This window comes from Theropithecus gelada, chromosome 2 (genome assembly GCF_003255815.1).
Source record: "Theropithecus gelada isolate Dixy chromosome 2, Tgel_1.0, whole genome shotgun sequence".
Lineage (NCBI taxonomy): Eukaryota > Metazoa > Chordata > Mammalia > Primates > Cercopithecidae > Theropithecus > Theropithecus gelada.
In genome coordinates, this window is record NC_037669.1 from 158,924,153 (window position 1) to 158,940,164 (window position 16,012).

General features: G+C 38.8%; 1 protein-coding gene across 5 annotated transcripts in view; it reads right to left on the reverse strand.

Annotated features, from left to right (window-relative positions):
- The window catches only part of TMEM108 (transmembrane protein 108), a 329,320-nt gene that overhangs the window by 227,926 nt on the left and 85,382 nt on the right, over window positions 1-16,012 (reverse strand). The gene's annotated exons all lie outside the window — the stretch shown is intronic.

Below are 16,012 nucleotides of genomic sequence, written 5' to 3' on the forward strand. Positions count from 1 at the left end.
TAATACAGCCCATCCCATGGACAGGTAGGGTCTGAGGTTACTTTTGCTGCTCTTGCCCAGGTATATCTAAGGTAACTAAAGTGGACTCCTGCACACCCACCTGCCTACCTCCTTGCAGTTTTCTTTTGCCAATCCTGCCACACTTGCCTCATCCCTGGGAATGAGGTTTAGGTTTAGGTTCCCAAATGAGTTCTAGTACAGCCCTATAGTTCAGGCCCTCATCCTTTAACTCTGGCTCTCAGCAAGCTTCACTGACCTGGAGATGAGTCTTGCTCTCAGTATCCAAGGCATCAGCTGTGGGCCTGCTTCAACCACAATAGCCCTGCTGGCACCACAGCTCTGGAAACGACCTAACCATTACAGAGATCAGTGCCCAAAAGAGGTTGAGACTATTTGGCCTCAAGGATCTCCTGGATATTAACTTTACCCCTTAAATGGTATGATTTTAACCTTTATTTTAAATAATTTAGATTCACAAAAGATATGAGCAACATTACTATGATTTGGTAGGCTGGATCCTTTTGGAGTGAACCCCTATAGTCAGTACCTTTCCCCCAGTCTACTGTGGCAGGCACAGCCATTTCACTGCTGAAATGGAGCCCATGATTGGCATACATAAAATTTCAAGGAGAGGGGCATGTGCACATATTTTTAAATTTTTTAAATCACAATATATAATTATTTAAAATTAGAAAATAAAATAACTTTTTATTAGAATTATGACTAGTTTCTAACCCATTCTTAGAGCCAGACTTCATTTTAATTTTCTGTCTTCTGGTACTGTGATATGTTTCTATCACTCAAATGTGATTAAGGCTTAAGACTTCTTATGGAGTACAGAAAATGGAAGGGAATAAATGACTACTTTGAGATCACAGCAACCAATTTGGTACTTAATTTCTGTTTTGTGAGGATGCTTTTGAAAGACTCTTTACCACAACTGTATCCTGCCTAGACTTTTTCTCAAAAAAAGATTTTATAAATTTGCCAGATTTGTTGAAGTACAAAATTATCCAGCAGAATATCTTCTTTCTAATCAATCTGTCCTCCGAATTGCAAAATTCACAGGACACAATTCTTCACAACTCTACCATTCAGGATAATGTCTGCTGATATGAGCTGTCAAATTACCGACAGATCATCAGGGAATATACATAGCTAACTGTGTTCATTAAATCAGTATGGTTTAGGGCCAAGTTATGGTAAATTGCACCTGCAGGACTCGTAGGAGATAACGGAAGAGACTCAAGATGTTTACAACTATAATGTCCATGTGCTAATCTGAAGTCAGAATTGTAAAATAAGTTTTAAAGAAAACTTATAAATATATGAAGAAGGGGTGGGATTTCTGGAATGGCTGAGTGAGGAGCTCGGTAAATCTTTTCCCCAAAGGGCAATGATAAAACTGGGCACAGTTGTCAAAAACAACAAAATTAAGATTCTAAAAACTGACCCATGGCATATAACAAATTGAAAAGGATTTATCAAGAAAACCTACTGAATCTTAGTAACAACAGTGGTATCTGTGACATCTTCCCCAGGGACTGCTCCTATCCCCTTCCCCCTCACAACTTAGCTCCATTACCTGAAAGTCCTACCCCGGCCTCAGCAGATGAGGAAGACTATGTGGGCTGGCAGCTCCACTGCCCTGCGGGAGGGGGCTGACTATATTTGGAACGGGACATGGAAAACAGCGCCCACAGTACTATCAGAAATAAGAGATGTCACAGTGGCAAACAATCAGGACAGCCTAACATCAAGGCTAGTCTAGGTTTGGATACTGGTTGGAACAAGCAAACACAAAATGGCAGAGCAGTCAGAAATATAATAAGAAAATCCAGGGAAGGAAACCACTAAAGACAACCTTTTAAAGATCCCCTTATCTCTAAAGGTAAACAAGGCTGTGCAAATGCTTAAAGCTGTGTGTGCACAGGAAAGACCAGACAGGGCTCTAGAGAACTACCTGTCCTTGGCTGATTTTCCCCTAGTCATTGGGTGTCTACTACATTAAGTGATAACTGAATTCACTTCTAACTATTTTCTGGAGTCACAAATCATACACTATGGGTCATCTATATCACCACCTTTATTACACAGATGAGAAACACAAGGCCTCTGAACACTTTAAGAATGTGAGTTTCTAAAACGTTAGTAGAAAATCAACAGAAGTTTTTGTTTTCTTGTAAATTTGTTTAAGTTCTTTGTAGATCCTGGATATTAGCCCTTTCTCAGATGGAAAGATTGACCCAGTAATCCCATTACTGGGTATATACCCAAAGGATTATAAATTATTCTACTATAAAGACACATGCACACAGTATGTTTACTGCTGCACTATTCACAATAGCAAAGACTTGGGACCAACCCAAATGCCCATCAATGATAGACTGGATTAAGAAAATGTGGCACATACATACCATGGAATACTATGCAGCCATTAAAAAGGATGAGTTCATATCCTTTGCAGGGACATGAAGCTGGAAACCATCATTCTCAGCAAACGAATACAAGAACAGAAAACCAAACACTGCATGTTCTCACTTATAAGTAGGAGTTGAACAATGAGAACATTTGGACACAGGGAGGGGAACATCACACACTGGGGCCTGTTGAGGGGTGGGGGGCTAGGGGAGGGATAGCATTAGGAGAAATCCCTAATGTAGATGATGGGTGCAGCAAACCACCACAGCACGTGTATACCTATGTAACAAACCTGCACGTGATACACATGTACCCCAGAACTTAAAGTAAAAAAAAAAAGAAAAAAAAAAAAAAGAAAATCAACAGAGGTTAGTACATATGGCCCCTACAACTATGCCAAAATCCACTTAACTACAAAAAGGTGGCATAAAATTAACAAACGAGAATTGGTCAGGTAAGTTAGAACTTATCCGAATACACAAATATACATAAACTTCTTCAGTCTTTGGCTGGGATGTCCAATCTTTTGACTTCCCTGGGCCACAGGGAATACGACGAAATTATCTTGGGCCACACATAAAATATGCTAACAACAGCTGATGAGCTTAGAAAAAAAAAACCACACACAAAAAATCTCATAATGTTTTAAGAAAGTTTTTATAGATTTGTGTTGGGCCACATTCAAAGCCGTCCTGGGCTGCTGCATGCAGCCCACAGGCCCTGGGTTGGACAAGCTTGATAGTCTGTCTTCCTTTTTATGCCTTTTTCTCCTGTGAAGTCTTATAAAGGAAGAGACTAATATGGCTTCACCAGAAAGTCATTGCTTGTGGGGTAAGGTGATAAACTCTACCTTGGAGAATGGGTCACACCTGTTCTGTAAATGGTCATTGCTTGTAACCGATCCTCTCACTTTCTGTTCCTCTTTTTCTCAACTCCAGATTCCTAGTTCTAGATCTTCATTTTATTTTCTTTGTGGGTAACAACCTGGCTAAAAATACTCTACTCTTTTGGTTGGGTATCTACAAGTCCCAGGGAAAACAACCATACATAGATATAAGCTCCAGTTCCAATTGCCATCCAAAACTATTAACATTTTCATCTGTACAACACAACTTGTTTCCATAACAAAAGGCTATCCATTCATGTTCTCAAGCCCTCTTATTGTAAATTCTGCTTGTCCAAGCAAGTGATTTTAAGTTCTCTTGGAGACAACGAACACTCCATGTAAATTAAATGCTGTTTTCCCCTAAGCTTTGCAGAACGCAGGAAGCCACTTTGGGTGGGCACCAAGGAAACCTGCTCCCAAGACAACCATTAGATGTTCCTGCCTTTCCTGACAGCTTGACATTTGGCCCATCCTAGGCCTTTAGTCAATTTTAAACCACTAGGAAAAACAAGGACCAAATCCTTGTATTTGTACAGCTGACATCTTTGCTGCTCAGAACCTTGTGTAATCTATCTTTGTGACAAGGACAGCCAGAAACTGTACTAGTTTAAAAACATATCTGACAAATGGTCTAAAGAGCAGTCAAGAAACAGTTCAAAGCAAAGAATGAAGTAGGACTGGCTGCTGCACTGTGGAGTGAGCCCCTTCAGATGTTTTCCTTCCTTTGTTACTTGAAGATAGCATCTGGGAATAGAAGGCTGGGAATCTGGGGCAGGTGTGAAAGGATGGCGTTTCTATCAAGGGAAAACACCTGGATGAAACTAATTCATCATGGAAACCACATCTGGTCTTTCAAATTTTAAAAAATACTGAAAGATGACTGACGGCAGTGAGGTACAGATTTTGCCAACAATTACACTGGGTTTAAACTGTAGTTGCCATGTGGCTGCTCAGTAACCTCGGATGGTATCTTTAGTCTCTGAGCATCTCTGAGTTTCCTTTATTGCACAATAGATTAAATGAGATAATTTAGGTACAATGCCTAGCATTGTTCACATGTTCACATGTGTCACCACTTCTCACTTTCTGCCTTACTGATGCCAACCAGAGACAGGTGCTAGTGATAAACACTGTCTCTATGCAGATGTAGGAACACAACTTCTTATCATAACTAATTTCTAACAACAACAACAAAAACTCCAGGACTAACTCTGCAATTTAACAACTCAAATTCTATCTTTCAGCAAGGATCAAATGATTAACTTTTACTTGACACTTTTCCTCCTGAGTCATTTCTTTGATCCAATATTTTAACAGCAGCTGAGCGACACAGCAGGATTCCATGGATCAGCCACCACCAACCACATAAAAGGCTAGGAATTATTTCAGATCAGGATGCTGCCAGAGCACAGCTCTCCAAATAAAAGATTTTACAATCCATTTTTTGTTTTCAAAACTCCCTGACCAGCTCGCTTTCCTCTGTCAAGAGACGCCTGGATGTGATGGGATCCTCTTCCTACCCAAATCTGGAGCCCTCTGTGATGGCACCAGGTAAAAGGTGATGCCCCGTTCAGGTTTCAGACTGACACACCATACCTGCTGTCAAAACTACTTCACACCCTGGTGGGAAGAAGCTCCCCTCAATTCTCAGTAGTGCCCACTGCAGTTATTACATGTGAGTGAATAATAAGTCACTGAAATACTGTGATGACTCACGCATCAAAAAGAAAGCCCTAGTCTGGGCTTATAGGCCAGGAGGCAGTCTCCAAGGGAGAATCTGATCTTGCTAGCTAAAAACAGCAGGTAGGAGGCATAAGCCCTGCAAATACTTTTTTAATTAAATGAAGTATGTTTTTCCCTCCCCTCTTCTCTTGCTCTGTCTTCCTTCTCTCCTGTCTTGACAAATGCTCTTAGACAATCTGGGTCACATTTGTCAGCCTGAAAACAGTGCTAAGATAAAAAACAGATCCAAAACAAGAGGTCCTACCAGTCAAGAGCAATCCGTGCTTAGAAGCAATAATTTTGCAAAACACAGTGAAGGCAGGACTACATTTCAAGTGTCTGACTTAAAATGTACCTGAACTCCAACTATTATTTAATTACACTTTATTGCGGAAAATAGACCCTTTGCATCCTGAAACCCAGATGTGTATTCCAATTCAGAAAGTAAAAGAAAAATAGTAATGACCACAACAGTCCAATATAATCAGAAAATGTTGCAGAGTTCTCAGCACATAGATATCCCCCCTAATATCTCAAATATTAATTCTAAAACCAACACACCATTTGTCCTGAAGACACATAAAATGTTTTATGCTATACACTAAACTCATTCTCTCTAACGCCACCCTCCCTCCACTCCCAAACATGAGCACTCCTTCCTGTGCTTTCAAGCTTGCTGGTCCTCTAAATTAGAGTCCCTGGAGTACATCCTCCAGTGCTGTCTGCTTTGAATCTGTTAAGATTTTACATCATGAATATCTTTTAAAATTTCTTTTCTTCTCTTCATTATCCTTGCTTTGCCTTGCTTTAGTTACTCAGCTTCCTCTCAGGTGACTATTGCAGCTCATGGCTCTCCATGCAGTCACACAGTTTACCTCTAAATAATGCATCTAATCATGCCACTCCCCAGCCTAAAGCCTCTCCCAATTCCCTGTTGCATTCAATTTGGCATTTAAGGCTCTTCACAGACCACCATCTAGCTAATTCACCTCTCTAGCTCCATCTGGCATCAACCTGTGCCTAAGCTCCAGCCCACTGAGCTGATGAATGTTCCATGAATATACTCACGGCCTTCCATAATTCCGTATACACTTACTGTTCCTGAGATGCTCTTCTCACTTTCTAGAGTTAGTCTCCATTCTCTGTGCTCTCAACACTTTGTCCTAACCTCTAATTTTGTACTTAGTTTACATTGCAATTACATATTGTATGGGAGTGAGCCTTACTTATCTCTATATCACTGATGTCTACTATGGAGTTTGCTATTAGAAGAGAGAAAGACCCAAAGGAAATTCTAAAGTACGTACTGCAGAAAGAAAAAAAAAATGATAGCAGATGAAAACCTCAAAATGGAGGAAAGTAACAATGAGAGAAGATATTGATAATAGATGGGAAAAGGAAAACATTGTTTCAAACTATAAGAAACATGTGTAATTTGTGGAGGAAAAATAGAAAAGCCAGAGAGATATGTCTTCAAATTTTGGAGCATGAGTGGTAACATATTCAAACAGAGAATTTTTTTTTTTTTTTAGGGATGCCTGTTAAAATAGCAGGAGCAGCTACTAAGGAAGTAGAGAGACATAGAGCAAACAACCTCTGAACAGGCAGAGGGGACTTGGAGTGGGGAAGAAAGACTATCAATTCAAAAGACAGCAAGATGGGTACGCAAAGGCAGACAGAGTGGTATAATGGATACTAGAGACTCAGAGGCGGGGAGGTTGGGACGGGGCTGAGGGATGAAAAAATACCTGCTGAGTACAATGCACACTATTCAGGTGACAGTTACACTAAATCCAGACTTCACCACTCTACAACTCATCCATGTAGCGAAAAATACCACTTGTACTCCTAAAGCTGTTGAAATAAAAAAAATCTTTTATCATAAAAATAATAATAATTAAAAAAAATAAGAGACAGCAAGAAGAGATGGGGGAAATAAATAACATTGATAAGCACCCCTATTACTCAGGAAATTACAAGCATTTTAGGAGCTCTGTGTCAGAAACTGAGGGCAGTGACCAAATATATATTTCTTATTATGTCACATATGGCATTAAGAGAAATAAACAAATCCATCACCAGAGGGACAAACTGCAATACAACTCTCCTAGTAATTGATAGCTTCAGCAGATAAAAAAAAGTCAGTAAAGATAAAAAGATTTAAATAGCATAATTAACTTTTAGATGTATAGAACATATACAGAATATTGAATATAATAAGTAGTGAAATATTAACTCTGAAAACTAAGCTATAAAGAAAACCTCAATAAATTGCAAAGGACTGGTATACCAACATTCACTTACAATGCGATATTAGAAATATATTTTTAAAAGGTAACTTGAATGCACAAATAAAATGTGAGTTAGATTTTATACATATATATATATATAATCTATACTGTATATATATAAGGGAATAGTATTCAGCCTTAAAAAAGAAAACTCTGCCACTTGTGACAACATGGATGAACAAGAACATGAGGGCATTATGTTAAGTGAACAGGCCAGGCACAGAAAGATAAACGGCATATGATCTCCCTTATAGGCATACCACAGGGATGTTGCAGGTCCAGTTTCACACTACCACAATAAAGTACGTATCACAATAAAGTGAGTCAAACAGATTTGCTGGTTCCCCAGTACCTATAAAAGTTATGTTTACACTACTGTAGTCTATTAAGTGTACAATAACATGTCTAAAACACTACATACCTTAATTAAATACAATTTATTGCTAAAAATGCTAATGATCATCTGAGCCCTCAGTGAGTTGTAACCTTTTTGCTGGTAGAGGATCCTTGATGTTGATGACTGCTGACTGATCAGGGTGGTGGCTGAAGTTTGGCGTGGCTGTGGCAATTTCTTAAAACAATGAAGTCTGCCACATTAATTGATTCTTCCTTTCATAAAAGATTTCTCTGTAGCATGTGATGCTATTTGATAGCATTTTACCCACAGAACTTCTTTCAAAATTGGAGTCAATACTCTCAAACCCTGCTGCTGCTGCTGCATCAACTAAGTTTACGCAATATTTTAAACCCTTTGTTGTCATTTCAACAATGTTCACAGCACCTTCACCAACGTAGATTCCATCTCAAGAAACCAGTTTCTTTGCTTATCCATAAGCAGCAACTCTTCATTCCTTCAAGTTTTATCACGAAATTGCAGAAATTCAGTCATATTTTCAGTCTCTACTTTTAATTCCAGTTTTCCTGCTATTTCCACTACATCCACAGAGACTTCCTCCACTGAAGTCTTAAACTGTTCCAAGTCATCCATGAAGACTGGAATCTTCTTACAATCTCCTGTTAATGTTGATATTTTGACCTCTTCCCATAAATCATGAATGTTCTTAATGGCATCTAGAATGCTGAATCCTTTCCAGAAGGATTTCAATTTACTTTGCTCAGATCCATCAGAATAATCACTATGTATGGCAATTACAGCCTTATTAAATGAATTTCTTAAATAATAAGACTTAAAAGTTGAAATTATTCCTTGATCCAAGAGCTACAGAATGAATGCTGCATTAGCAGACATGAAAACAAGAATCTCCTTGTACATCCCCCTCAGAGCTCTCGGGTAACCATGTGTATTGTCAATGAGCAATAATATTTTGAAAGGAATCTTCTTTTTCTGAGCAGTGAGTCTCCACAGTGGGGTTAAGACATTCAGTAAACCATGCTATAAACAGATGTGTTGTCATCCAGGCTATGTTGTTCCATTTATAAAGCACAAGCAATAATGGTTTACCATCATTCTTAAGGGCCTTAGAACTTTTAGAATGGTACATGAGTACCGGCTTCAACTTAAAGTCATCAGTTGCATTAGCCCCTAACAAGAGAGTCACCCTGCCCTGTGAAGCATTGACTTCTGTTCTCTAGCTATGAAAGCCCTAGATGGCATCTTCTTTCAACAGAAGCCTGTTTCATCTACACTGAAAATTTGTTGTTTAGTGTAGCCATCTTCATTAATGATCTTAGCTAGATCTTCTGGATAACTTGTTGCAGCTTCTCCATGAGCACTTGCTGCTTCACTTGGTACTTTTATGTTATGGAGATGGTTTCTTTCCTCTCACCTAATGAACCAACCTCTGCTAGCTTTCCATTTTTCTTCTGCAGCTTCTTTGCCTTTCTCAGCCTTCAGAGAGTTGAAGAGTTAGTACCTTACTCTGGATTAGGCTTTGGCTTAAGGGAATGTTGTGACTGATTTAATCTTCTCTCAATATATTATCTATCTGTCTGTCTATCTTCTATAAATTCTCACTCTCTCTATATATATATCTGGACCACTAAAACTTTCTCCCTATCAGCAGTAAGGCTATTTTGCTTTCTTATCATTCATGTGTTAACTGGAGTAGCACTTTTAATTTCCTTCAAGAACTTTTTTTGTTTGTTTGTTTGTTTCCTTCAAGAACTTTTGCTTTGCATTCCTAACTTGTCTAGCTGATGCAAGAGGCCTAGCTTTTGTTTTGGCCTGTAGGCTTTCAACAAGCCTTCCAACACTTAAAGGCCATTTTAGGGTTATTAATTGGTCGAATTTAATATTGTTGTGTCTCAGGGAATAGGGAAGCCCAATGAGAGAGACAGAAGTAGAACAGTTGGTTGGTGGCGTAGTCAGAACACACATAACATTTATCAATTTGCTGTCTTATATGGGCATGGTTCATGGTGCCCCAAAACAATTACAGTAGTAACATCAAAGATCACTGATCACCATACTAGATATAATAAAATTTAAAAGTTTGAAATATTTTATTACCAAAATGTGACACAGAGACATGAATCAGACACATGCTGTTGGAAATATGGTGTTGATAGACTAGCTCAATGCAGGGTTGCCACAAACCTTCAATTTACAAAAATTGCAAAACACAATAAAGTGAAGCATAATAAAATAAGGTGTGCTTGTACTAATTTTGTAAACTTTGAGAAATGTGTCTTGAATAATAATTTCATCTCCATAAGAGGAGGCAGCAGCTGCTGTAAAATGCTGAAACAACCCCTTCAGGAAACATTCAATCTTAAGTGCAATTGCCTTCCCTTTTTAGTTTTAAATGGAAAAGTTTCTACACAAAGCTGTTTACATAAATATTCAGCTGTTTACCTCTGCACACAAGGTAGAAAAGCAGAAATCTGATGACAGTTCAGGAACACTAAACAGATACCAGCTCAAAAATGATGAAAAATTTAGGGACTCAACTATCTACCTCATTAGCCTAATCCATTGGTGTTCCACAAGTAATTTCTTTTTAATAGTAGACAGTCATAAATTTTCAGATGATTTTCTTGAAAAGTATAAATTATGTCGGTTAAATTATAATGGATAGATTATATTCCATTTTAATGCCAATATACTCCCTTGGTCGGGAGACAAAGGCCCAGAGATGCATCTGGTTTGGACACCAGCACATTACCTGCAGTCTCATATATCTGTGTAGCAGTCTGTATTTTCCAATAGTGGCCACTGCAAGACTCCTTGAGAAACTTTTCACTTCCCTATCAAGAGATGGAATCTATTTCTACTCCCATGGAACTTAAGTGGCCTTTGTAACTGCTTTAGTTTAATAGAACATAGTGGAGTGATGCTGTCTGATTTCCTAATGTAGATCATGAAAGGTTCCTGCTTTTCTTTCTCTTGGGTCATGTGCTGAGCAGTGAACTGGTACAGAAGTCTGTCTACCCTGAAGCTATCATGCTGGAGAGACCACAAACAGAGATGCCTGAGGATCCCAGCTGTTATGTCTTCCCAGCTAGGCTCCAGACATGTAAGTGAGCTAGCTTCAGATGATTCCAACCCCCAGCCTCTAGGCCAACCCAGCTGATGTGAGTGGAGCAGAGATGAGCTGTCCCTGCTGAGCCCCAGCCAGACTGCAGATTCATGAGTCAAGTTCACATGGTTGTTGCTGACATTAAGTTTTGGAGTGGTTTGTTATGCAGCACCAATTAACTGGAACAGGAGGGACACTGAATGCAAATATCATCCCCTCATTTACCCAAAGGATAAAAGACAGAACCACAAGCCCAAACAGCAGGATTTCTTAAAAATCAAAATGATGGCACTGTGTTTTACCCAAAAAGTGCAAGCACCACTTCTGAAAGTTAAATTTGACTTAGGATTCACACACCTTTTGCCACTTGCGCTGATTAGTGGATATCTATGCAAATATATTATTTGGAAAAAAAAATCCTTTTATTTTTGCTTTTAATGTCTTCAAAAGATCACTGATGCAGGTTAACAGCCTCTGCTTGTTAACAAAATTTACTCAATTACTGTATCCACCTTTCATTTTAGGTTGTAATTTATGTTGGTGCCAACAGAGTGATATCAGTGTCCTCAAATTCAGTAGAACCAAAATGAAATCACTGGGCTCTACATATTATCTGCTATTGGCTATTAGTAGAAAGTAATCAGATTTTAGAGCTAAATAAAATCCCTGATCACTTAGTGTGTAACCCTAGACAAGCTACACAACTTTTATTGATCTGTGAAATGGAAATAATACCTATTTATTGACAGGGTGGCTACAGAATTAAATGAGCCACTATATATAAAATACTTAGCATGCCTGGTATATAATAGACAATCAACAAATTTCCTTTCCTTGGCACTCTTGACCTTTTTCATTGAATGACAGGCTAAAGGAGAATGAAAGTCCCAGGGTTTGCTCCAGGTAAAAGAAGCCTTCCCAAGAAATTCAGGTTCTGCTTCCTGCCCATGAGTGATGCTCCAACCCTTGAAAGTGGGCCTCCAACCAGAGCAGCTACTGGGGCCCTCACTGGGTTTCTTTGTTTATTGTAGTCATTATTTTAATGGAAAATATTTGAGCAAATTTAACTCTGCATCCCAGCTACTGCTTTTTCTTTTGTTACCATGCATTTTCACCAGCAAATAACTAATTTAGTGTTTCGTGGTTTTTTTTGCTTTTTTTTTTGGCAGAGGTGTTGCGGAGTTTTGCTGTGTCACCCAGGCTGGAGTGCACTGGTGTGATCTCAGTTCACTGCAGCCCCTGTCTTCCAGATTGAAGCGATTTTTGTGCCTCAGCCTCCTGAATAGCTGGGATTACAGGTGCACAACAGCACACCCAATTAATTTTTGTATTTTTGGTAGAGATGGGGTTTCACCATGTTGGCCAGGCTGTTCTCGAACTCCTGGCCTCAAGTGACCCATCCACCTCAGCCTCCCAAAGTGCTGGAATTACAGGCGTGAGCCACTGTGCGCAGCCTGTTTTGTTTTAAATAGGAGGTCACTGGGGACTTTATGCCAGAGAGGTATCTGACCTGAATTACTGGCCGTCTATGTTAAGGAGGCAAAAAATTAACAGGTAACCTACGGATTTTAGATGTTTGGCCAACAACCTCAATATATGAGCAGACAAAATGACATTATGGGAAGAACAGAGAATCAGCTATCCCTCCAGGTATTTTTATTTGGTTCAAGCTTAACCTCTAAGTGAACAATGAAGCTTCCTGAAGTAGACAGAGCATGTGCCTCACACTTGCTGTGGGATCTTAGGAAGCAACTTTGCAGGCCTTTGTTTCTTCACCCAAGAAACCATGGGATTAGAGTAGATGATCAAACTATGTGATGACCAAAAGGACTTAAGATCATCTAATGTAATGTTCTCACTTGACAGGTGAGAAGTGAGGCCAAGAACAATTCAGTGGCTTTCTTGATGTCACAGTCCTTGCAGCCAACAGACTTGGGACTGGCATCCAAGGTTTACAGGCAATAAAGATCCTCTTTCCACAAAGCCTTAGCTGTCTCTAAAATGACTTGATTCCGATGGTAAAGAGGAAGGAGCACAATATGCATTTCTATTCACGTTAATTTAAAATGATTTGACAGGTCAAATATTTATTTCCTAATTTCCAAGCTAACTTTCTTGCTAAGGGAGGACTTGCAACTGTCTTGAACAAGGGCCCATTCCTAGGTCATCATTCTCCAGACCTGAAAAAGCAATGTAAGTGCTTTTCACCTGATATATTCAAAACAGAGCAGGATGAATTTTATCAGTGATGTCCCTTGCAAGTGCCAGGTACCCAACAGAAAATGACAGACTTCTGTGCTCTTTAACCTATGAGTGATAGAGTTACTGTTATACTATGTGCCAACCAAGTTTCAGACTCAAGGAAGGTGTGGGGCAAAACTACTGACAAGGCTAAATCTTTATCCATCCACCTGATATTTCTTAATTCTTCCTCTCTAGGGAACAGATAAGTTCTTTAAGGTTCACAGGTCTGATTCACCACAGAGTGATTATATTCAAGAACCCTGATTTGCCCAAAGCAAGATACCCACCTAGGTGAACAGGAAGTAAAGTTTCTCAGCCCAGCCACTCTAGAAATCTGGAGCAAGGGGCAAAGGAAATGTTTCTTATTCAAATTAACATAAATCAACAACATTGACCTTGATATACATGATCTTAATTAAGAACTAAACTGGAATTTAAACATTTGAATGCTGCACTAAGGTATCCTAGAAATTAAGGCCAAATGTGGAAATTGAAACAATGAGAAAGATAAAGGGGGCCTATAACCAGGAAATACACTGACGTAATGGAAATGAGCCAGCCTGGAGTGGAGGACAATGGGAGCCTGAGGGAGGCAGACTGTCAAAGTTGGCATGACTTTATCTGTTGGGGAGACAATGAGGGGTGTATTTAGGAACAAGGGTGGAGATAGTGTGGTCTACCAGACAGATAACTCCTTGCCAGGCAGGTTCTAATATAGACTGAATGGAAACTTCCTTTTAAGAACGTCAACTCTTTGTCTGTGGTTCCACACTTACAAAATGAGATTCTCTTCCCATCAAAGTTCTCACACAGGTCTTCCAATCTGAGACATGTGGGAGTGAAGGAAAAGGCTAGAGAAAGCAGTCCTTTCTGTGCTGTCCAACATGGCAGCCACTCCACAGGTGGTTACTGAGTACTTAAAACGTGGCTAGCGTGAATAAGAAACTGAATTTTATTTTAAATTTTATTTAATTTTAATTAAAGTTAAATTTAAATTTAGAAATGGACACTGATTCATTTACTGGACAAAACAACTGATATGCATGTTTGGAATGACTTGGGTATGTGAATCTACTTTCTCTACTGTAAGTTTTAATCTAAGTACAGATCGAGTATTGTCCATGAAATTTCAGTGTCCCAATTGAGATATGCTGTTAAGTGTAAAATATGCTTACAGCACATCTCAATAGGACTTTCAAGACTTTGTATTTTAAAAATGCAAAATATCTCATTAATAGTTATATTAATTACAGTCAATCCTCCATATCCATGGTTCTACATATGCAACCAACTGTCCAGTAAGAATATTTTTAAATAAATAAAAAATACAACAAAAAATACAGATAATACAGCACAACAATTATTTACATAGCATTTACATTGTATTAAGTATTTTAGGTCATCTAAAGATGATTTAAAATACATGGGAGGGTGTGTACGGGTTATATACAAATACTTCATTTTATATAAGGGACTTGGGCATCCATAGATTTCGGTATCTGTGGGGAGTCCTGGAACCAGTCCTCCATGGACACCAAGGGACAACTGTACATGTTGAAATAATATCTTGAATATATTAAGCAACGCAAAAATATATTGTTAAAATTAATTTCATATTTCCTTTTATTTTTAATGTGGCTACTAGCAAATTTAAAATTACATATAAAGCTCATACTTGAGGTTTATATTACATTTTCACTGGACAATGCTACTCTAGATTCTGGAAGGTCTAGATAAGACCACTTTTTTTGTGTTTTTGTTTTTTTTCTTGAGACAAAGTCTCACTCTGTCACCCAGGCTAGAGTGCAGTGGCACTATCTCGGCTCACTGCAACCTCCGCCTCCCAAGTTCAAGTGATTCTCCTGCCTCAGCCTCCCAAGTAGCTGGGACTACAGGCGCATACCACCACACCCAGCTAATTTTTGTATTTTTTTTTTAGGAGAAATGGGGTTTCACCATATTGGCCCAGCTGGTCTTGAACTCCTGATCTCATGATCCACCTGCCTTGGCCTCCCAAAGTGCTGCGATTACAGGCATGAGCCACTGTGCCCGGCCAGAACACCCCTTTTTTTTTTTTTTCCTTTTTCTTAGAAAAGATTGTAGTAGTATATTCTTGGGCTTCTTTGTCAAAATCACACTAGGGTTCACCATGTGAAGAGCCCAAGGATAGTCTTTCTTATTAGATTATACTTTCTCAGTAAATTAAAATTAGACATTTGGTTTTAAAATTTGCCTCAGATTATTTAATTGATGTCAGTCAGCCAGCATGTGGTCAATTGTAAAGTAAAAACGACATCGGAGTTCCAGATCAAAGGAACTGATAGAGGGAAACAGCCCTGAAACAAAACAGTGACTATAATTCAAATATTTGACACTAAATATCAAATCCCTTTAGTCTTCTTTTACATGACCACAAAAAGAAACCACATAAAAAGGAAAGAAACAGCAATATATAATCCCAACATATACATTCTGAAGAAGATACTATTTTAAATACCCTCTGAACATGAATCAAATATACGGCAAATGATAAATTTATATATATACTTCATATGCACAAGTAAAACTTTATCCGTTAAAGAAAGGTTCCTTAAGATTGTGATCTAAAAGAAAACCTTTGTTCTAAACCATATTGACTGACTGATAATTAAGCCTGTCGTTATCATAGCATGTACCCTATAAGCTGATACCACCCCCACCCACCCCCAAAATTGTATTCAAATGAGAACAGCATCCATGCTCACACCATTTAAATGAGATAGGGGATAGCTACATCCCCTCTCATTTTCGGAGCTCGGTAATCAATTAATCAGAGAGGTTAAATAGCACATTCAAGGTTCAACGTTTGCTAAAAGTCACTTATTTCCATTCAGACCCTCAGCTGTCATTCTGGAAGCTGCCACCAGATGCACAGGGTGCTTGTTAATGCGGCAGTAAGCCCACATCAGAGGGACTCTTCAAGGTCCAAG